Source organism: Mycteria americana, chromosome 1, assembly GCF_035582795.1.
Source record: "Mycteria americana isolate JAX WOST 10 ecotype Jacksonville Zoo and Gardens chromosome 1, USCA_MyAme_1.0, whole genome shotgun sequence".
Lineage (NCBI taxonomy): Eukaryota > Metazoa > Chordata > Aves > Ciconiiformes > Ciconiidae > Mycteria > Mycteria americana.
The window spans coordinates 135,287,060-135,295,560 of record NC_134365.1 but is presented as its reverse complement, the minus strand read 5'-3'; positions in this window follow the sequence as shown (position 1 = coordinate 135,295,560).

Below are 8,501 nucleotides of genomic sequence, written 5' to 3'. Positions count from 1 at the left end.
AATGAATTCAAGCAAACAAACAACAATAGCTAAAAAATTCCTGCCACCACAGAAGTAGCAAACTAAGGAATCAAAACCAAAGCTGACTGAATGACACTCAGAAAGCAAGAGGTGAAATTCACTATGCAGTCAACATAGTCAGACATGCATTTATCTGGGGCTCATCATCCTAAAGCAGAATTGAATTAAAGAAGTTAACCTCCCAGAGGTTGTCTCTAAATTGACAATATTTCAGTTTAGTGTCTTTCAGGTGTAAAAAAAGCCCTCTTTTTGTATCTGGCCTTTCTTTTTGTCTTCACCTCTAATTTTTTAATCTTGTTTTCTGACACTTGTCACCACATAGTTTCTGCAGTGATCTTTTTTGTAAGAGAACCCCTCCCATCGAGAAGTAATTTTTCTGACTCATGCCATCAGCTTCTAGTTATCCAACCAACATAATCTTAATTAATTATTAAGCTTGGGCTTAATAATCTGTGTACCTTTGTATAGGCAAAACCACCCAAGCTCACACAAGTCACAGGGAAGTGATTGTGCCCCTGTACTCGGCACTGGTGAGGCCGCACCTCGAATACTGTGTTCAGTTTTGGGCCCCCCACTACAAGAGGAATATTGAGGTACTGGAGCGTGTACAGAGAAGGGCAACGAAGCTGGTGAAGGGTCTGGAGCAGAAGTCTTATGAGGAGCAGCTGAGGGAGCTGGGACTGTTTAGCCTGGAGAAAAGGAGGCTGAGGGGAGACCTCATCGCTCTCTACAACTACCTGAAAGGAGGTTGTAGCCAGGTGGGGGTCGGTCTCTTCTCCCAGGTAACAAGTGATAGGACAAGAGGAAATGGCCTCAAGTTGCGCCAGGGGAGGTTTAGACTGGATATTAGGAAATTTTTCTTCACCGAGAGGGTTATCAAGCATTGGAACAGACTGCCCAGGGAAGTGGTTGAGTCGCCATCCCTGGAGGTATTTAAAGGACGTTTGGATGAGGTACTTAGAGACATGGTGTAGTGGTGGTTTTTGGCAGTGTTAGGTTTATGGTTGGACTCGATGATCTTAAAGGTCTTTTCCAACCTATATGATTCTGTGATTCTGTGAAGTCTTGACATTTTTATTCAGATCAGTTGTTAAAAAAGAGGCTGGGCTGAATTTACTTGTGTTTTACTTCATGTTACAGGAATTAGGTGGCAAGTAGGGAAGGTATATATCTTAGTTATAAAACAGCTGGAGGTCAGCGTGGTGTCACCACTGTTTTAAGCTTGGGCAGCCCTGGAAGCCATGTTGCAGTGTACAGTCCCTGTGCAGGAATGCACCATTGGGATAAACTTTTTGTCTCACCCTGTGTTGAGAAGCATTAGTCACTTGGACCATACTTCATATGTTACTGCACTTAAAATGGAATAGGTCCCTGTTGGCTCCACATGTTCCATTCTTCATGTCTTCATGAAAAACAGAAGTACAACTGCAGCAGGCAAGTGTTTGGTTGATCACATGTATTTTCATGTATTCAGTTTGCACCCTTACAAAGAAGTACTGCTTGGAAATGCATCCCTTAGATAATGAGAGACACAGACGAGGGAGGTGTTGGGAAGTGAAAGAAGGCTATGGGGACTTAGGAGTAGGAAGATAGGAGGAAGGGTGGTCTCTTGGGTAACCTTTACATCAATTATACACACTTACAATCCATGCTGGTAATTTTTTAGTTTTTCACAGGTAGCTTGTGGGATATGCATGTGAAAATGTGATATTTTTAAACAGAACCTCACACTGGAAGCACTCTATAAAGTCTGAGGGATATAGATGGAGGGATAGGAAGCATGAGAAGGCTATACTCTCCGGGTATCATCTAGCAGGTTACAGGCAGAGCCAGTAATAGATCTTAAATATCCTGACTTTTATCAGGTGCCTAATCCACTAGATGACACTTATTTAGGTAATATTGACACATTTAATATGGACCAGCCTCTTCTCTGGTCCTTTAGTGTCTGGCACATTTACTCATGTTTACTCTGAGTCTGAATTTTGCAGCTTCAGACCAAGCTGGATATTGCCAAAATATATCCTTGAGAAAAGTCTCTCATATTGGTATTGCTGACATTGGACAGCTCTAAGTCATGTCAGGACATTTAGCTTACTCACTTCTAGGTTAAGAAATGAACTGTTTTTGAAAGATAGCTTAGGTGTAATTTTCAAAGTTGATCTAAGAGGAAGTTGTTCTGAGCACTTTTACCTATGCCTGGCATCATATAGAGATGAATTAAACATCTGCAAAATCCTGCTGCATTCAACGGAAGGAGATAACCTTAAGGTTCTACTGCTATGCTGTGTCTCAGGTTATTTCTCCATGTAGTTTAAACTGAGAAGGATTTGCCTAAAATAATCAGCATCTTAATTTTTTTTTTTTGGTGCAAATTATTATTTAGAAGTGTGTCTACAGGAAGCAATTAGCAGAGATTGGATATACCATTGCCAAGAGGAAATGAGAAACTACATACATTGTTTGTGGAAGATACTCCTCTGGAAATCATAATTCAATACTGTTCCGGTCAAGCAGGAAGACTGCCTGTAATTTTGCTTGCAATGTGCTTGTAAATTTTACCCATTGATAGTAAAGGCATCCCAGCGTCAATGGCAAGAGAAAGCAGCTGGACAGTGAAAGAGTGGCTGCCAAGCACACAGTAGAAGGCACTTCAGACTGTGCCACAGGAAAGAATTAAAATAAAAAATAAACCTTGTGTGGGAGGAAAATATTAAACTCACTGCGGAAGCAGTGGCTTAAGTCTCCATCCAAAGAAAACAGCCCTTTTTTTCCCCTCAAGGTCTGCAGTGCTAATCTCTTTCTTTGCTTGTCAGTGTATACTTCCTACAGTTTGCATGTATACTTAGACATGAATAAGATATTTTGAGAGTCCCTGTGTGCTCAAGTGTTGGTTGCCTTGGGTAGGTATGGTGGAATTTTGGGGGGGAGAAGTTATAAGGATTGCTTATGTTTATACCCATTGGGCCTTGAGATAAACTTCAAAGATAACATGTAGAACATTGCTTTTTGAATTCAGTAGTTACAGATGTACTCCTAACGCCTGGGTTTAGTAGCAGCTTCCCAGGGGGGAATACTCTCTCTGATGTCTGGTTCACTTGGAGGCTTGAGGAAATAACTTTCTTGTTTCAGACTTCTCAGAAGCCGACATGACTTAAGGAGGGCTTTTATGACCCAAAGCACTCTCCACACAGCCTGTTTTCTGATGTATATTAATCAAAGTAGCTCAGGGATCCCCCTATTTAACAGTGATATGAAAATACAGAAATCACCATTTGTAGGGATGTCTGTATACAGACAAAGATTTTATTTTTTCAGTGGTGGGAAAAATAATCCAATCATACTGGCTTTTGATTGAAGTATTTCCTACCCTGCAACTAGTAACAGTGTTTGCAAACTACGGTTGTATCTCATAGCATGAGAAATTATGATTATTAGCAATATAATCACAGTATGGTTACAATATAGTCAGTCTGTTAAACTTCTGAGGAGAAAAATCTTGTTTTATTTGCAGATCAATATATTTCAAGGCTGTGTATGTCTCTAAAGTATAAGATCGAATAAAGGTATGTGACAGCCCCTCTTGGAAATTATAGAGATGAAAATGTCTAGTATCTCAGGTAGTTGCTGAGCTATATAGTGTACTCTGCGTACAGTAGTGTACTACAGAACTTAGAACTGATGATGATTTTGCTTGGAGTGTTTAATTTTAAATGCAAACTTTGGTCTTCCTCAAAAGGACAAGGAAAGAAGAAAAAGCTAAGAAAAGCAAAGAGCTAAGAAAAGAAGCAAATTTTGCATCAGATAAAATATATTTTTCCAGTAGTTACTTAAATAGTGCAGTATTTATGCTTTGTCTTTTCTATCTCAAGGGGAAAATAGCATGTAAACAAGGAGTTTCACTTCAGTGGGAACTAATTGTTAAACTGATTAATACAACTAATTATTAGACTGAGAACACAACTTCCAGCATAAGCTGGAACATGGATCTCTGGAGAAAACAAAATAAAGAATGCCACAGCATAATGTATTGCCATTTTCTTTTTCTGCTTATGATTTTCATATATTTCTCAGAAGCATTTTTTTCATGCCAATAAATCTCATGTGAGGTTGTTCAGTTTCCAGTTGATGGAGTGTTGGCCTGTACCTCTCTGCAAAGACATGGCTGAAAAGCAGCATGGCAACATCCAGGCAAACTCTACCTGGACAATGCTGTAAGCAGTCTCATTGGTGAGAAGTGTTCGGGAGATACGAAGGTGGCAGAACTGGTGACTTTACAATCTGTGGCAAAAGAGAGACATCTGGGGGAAGGAAGCCCCAGACTAGTGAGAGCAGAGACATCCAAAATCAGACCAAGCACCCTGTGCTGTGTCTGGTTCTTTTCCATTATTCTACAGAGATTTTGATGTCTTTTGATGCCTTTGCCTTGTCTAAGCTGGTGGAAAGGAAGGAGAGAAAAACTGCCTGTCTTCAAGGGCGATGGTCTCCTGATGTGGTACGTATTTTTCAGAGATAATGCTCAAAATATTATGGGCTGTGGGAAACACTAGCATTCCACAGAATCACAGAATCACAGAATCGTATAGGTTGGAAAAGACCTTTAAGATCATTGAGTCCAACCGTAAACCTAACACTACGAGGACCAGCACTATACCATGTCCCTAAGCACTTCATCCAAACGTCTTTTAAATACCTCCAGGGATGGTGACTCAACCACTTCCCTGGGCAGCCTGTTCCAATGCTTGATAACCCTTTCAGTGAAGTAAAATTTTCTAATATCCAGTCTGAACCTCCCCTGGCGCAACTTGAGGCCATTTCCTCTTGTCCTATCACTTGTTACCTGGGAGAAGAGACCGACCCCCACCTGGCTACAACCTCCTTTCAGGGAGTTGTAGAGAGCGATAAGGTCTCCCCTCAGCCTCCTTTTCTCCAGGCTAAACAACCCCAGTTCCCTCAGCTGCTCCTCAGAAGACTTCTGCTCCAGACCCTTCACCAGCTTCGTTGCCCTTCTCTGGACACGCTCCAGCACCTCCATGTCTCTCTTGTAGTGGGGGGCCCAAAACTGGACACAGGATTTGAGTTGCGGCCTCCCCAGTGCCGAGTACAGGGGCACGACCACTTCCCTAGTCCTGCTGGCCACACTATTTCTGATACAAGCCAGGATGCCATTGGCTTTCTTGGCCACCTGGGCACACTGCCAGCTCATATTCAGCTGGCTGTCAACCAACACCCCCAGGTCCTTCTCTGCTGGCCAGCTTTCCAGCCACTCTTCCCCAAGCCTGTAGCGTTGCATGGGGTTGCTGTGGCCCAAGTGCAGGACCTTGCACTTGGCCTTGTTAAACTTCATACAATTGACCTCGGCCCATCGATCCAGCCTGTCCAGGTCCCTCTGCAGAGCCTGCCTACCCTCAAGCAGATCAACACTCCCACACAACTTGGTGTCATCTGCAAACTTACTGAGGGTGCACTCGATCCCTTTGTCCAGATCATTGATAAACTTATTAAACAGAACTGGCCCCAACACAGAGCCCTGGGGAACACCGCTTGTGACCGGCCGCCAACTGGACTTAACTCCATTCACCACCACTCTTTGGGCCCAGCCGTCCAGCCAGTTCTTTACCCAGTGAAGAGTCCACCCGTCCAAACCATGAGCAGCCAGTTTCTCCAGGAGAATGCCGTGGGAAACCGTGTCAAAGGCTTTACTGAAGTCTAGATAGACAACATCCACAGCCTTTCCCTCGTCCACTAGGCGGGTCACCTTGTCGTAGAAGGAGATCAGGTTGGTCAAGCAGGACCTGCCTTTCCTGAACCCATGCTGGCTGGGCTTGATCCCTTGGTTATTCTCTACATGCTGTGTGATGGCACTCAGGATGATCTGCTCCATCAGCTTCCCCGGCACCGAGGTCAGGCTGACAGGCCTGTAGTTCCCCGGGTCCTCCTTCCGGCCCTTCTTGAAGACGGGCGTCACATTCGCTAATCTCCAGTCAGCAGGGACCTCCCCAGTTAGCCAGGGCTGCTGGTAAATGATGGAAAGGGGCTTGGTGAGCACATTTGCCAGTTCCTTCAGCACTCTCGGGTGGATCTCATCAGGCCCCATAGACTTGTGAGTGTCTAAGTGGTGCAGCAGGTCACTCACCATTTCCCCCTGGATTATGGGGGCTCCATTCTGGTCCCCGTCCCTATCTTCCAACTCCAGGGGCTGGGTACCCAGAGAACAATTGGCCCTGCTATTAAAGACTGAGGCAAAGAAGGCATTAAGTACCTCAGCCTTTTCCTCATCCTTGATCACTCTGTTCTCTCCCCCGTCTACTAGGGGCTGGAGATTCTCCTTAGCTCTCCTTTTGCTGCTAATGTATTTGAAGAAGTGTTTTTTGTTGTCTTTTACAGCAGCAGCCAGATTGAGCTCTAGCTCAGCTTTGGCCCTTCTAATTTTCTCCCTGCACAGCCTCGCTACACCTTTGTAGTCCTCCTGAGTTGCCCGCCCCTTCTTCCAGAGGTCATAGACTCTCCTCTTTCTCCTCAGTTCGAGCCAGAGCTCTCTAGTCAGCCAGGCCGGTCTTCTTCCCCGCCGGCTCGTCTTTTGGCACCTGGGGACAGCCCGCTCTTGTGCCTTTAGGACTTCCTCCTTAAAGAAATTCCAGAAATTTAGCATGGCATATTACTGCTATGTTAGGAGAGACTGTGTAAGGAGGATCTTCTTTCATTCATCTGCTTTCTGTTTGCCACACAGGTTCATTTCTGGGCAGTTTCACTCTGCTGAAGGCACTTCCCAGTTGATGATCGGTACAAGTGTAGTGTTTCTCGGGGAGGTTTCACTGATGCTTCTTTCTCAGGTCAGGGGTGTGTGTGTGCATTTTTCCAAAGATTTAAAAAAATTTTCTTTAGATTGAAAGTACTTGGTTGTTCTTTGTACATAGATAAAAGGGAGGAGAAATGCAGGGGTAGGAATAGATGCTCATTCAATGTGTCTTTGGCACTTTATGGCATGTACTCTTAGCTTTATGAATTTAAACTCCTGTCGTCTTAATATAGCCCATAATTATTCCTCAGGGTAGTTCAATTATTGAATGCCTATTTAAAGTGACTAATAAGCTATCTTTGGCAGTTTTGTGATTCAAGTTCTATCGGCATTAATGTAAAGCTACGATTTTTTTTCCTCTTCAATGACTATTTCCCAATAATTTGATGAAGTTGATTTATTATTTGTATATTTCTGCTTGACTGGAAAAAAGTATTTATCTGCACAAGCTTACATAAATCTGGTACACATTAAACCGAAAATTAGACAAGTTGTGCTTTTTTCTTTTGTTTTAAGTGCCATTGTTTGGATTCTTGCGGCAGGGCTAGGCACTGTTGCAATTTAAAATGATCACAAGCTACAAATTATTGATTAGAAATGTTTCACTGCATTGAATGCTCATTTGCAAGATGGATACATTTAATAGCATGTCTGTATTGTGGAGTAAGTAGGACTTTGCTACAATCATGCAAAGCAATGGCTGCTGTGTTTCCTATAACTGCAATTGGGAAAAATACCTTATGATAAAGCTAAAATCCTTTACAGGTGTATGTGTTTGTGTACTATACATCACATGTGTTGCATGAGTTCTCCCCTCCTCCCCCTTCCCTAAAGTAGGTCTTTCTCAGACCTTTCATCAGTCTATGATAAAACCAGTAATGCTCAGTTATGTGGGCTCAACTGATGGGCATTGATAAGTATGGTAAGAACCATGTAACTCTGCTGAGAGCTCTAGGAGGAGATCCAGGCACCTTGCCCCTTTTGGGTTAGTTTAGCACCTGTACTGGGGTGACCATCCCTGTGCAGGGGGACTGCTGGTTGAGGCCGATCTGTCACCCACTTTCATCTCACTTTTCTTCACTAGTCTTACTTTCATAAAAATACTAACCCTGTGATACCTGTGGTTGATCAGAAAATGTTTTGAAAATAGCCATCTTTATTTCTGGAAAGCGTGTAAGGTATTCTCCTTTTACTTCTGGTTTCCCCTCCTTCCTTCCTTCCTTCCAGCAATGGAATAGAATAAAAAGCTAGAGACCGTGACAGTAGAAAATAGGTTTGAATTAAAAAATACCATATAAGGCTATGCTGGTGTGTCAGTAACTGGCTAGCTGTGCTTTACCCTTTTGTGCTGACAGGAGGATATGAAACTGGTGGTGGTGGCGTTTAAGCAGCCCAGAAGTTGGAGTACTTGCAGGAGTAAGTTCTGTGCCCTGGATGAACTTGGTTGGCCAAGTTGTTTAACACGATCTCAGTGCTTTGGGACACCAGTGTCTAACTGTACGAGCTATTCTGAAGCAAGCACAGTCCTTGTAGAAATCTACAGGGCTTGGCATCGGTCTCGTGAGAGGAGATTGAAAGAGGTGGTCTTTCAGCCTAATGGTCACTGAGAAAGGCAGGAGGAGGAACTGGTGGGTAGCAGGTTTAAAAAGAAAGTTGTAGAGCAGAAGTAAGGAGTTCATAA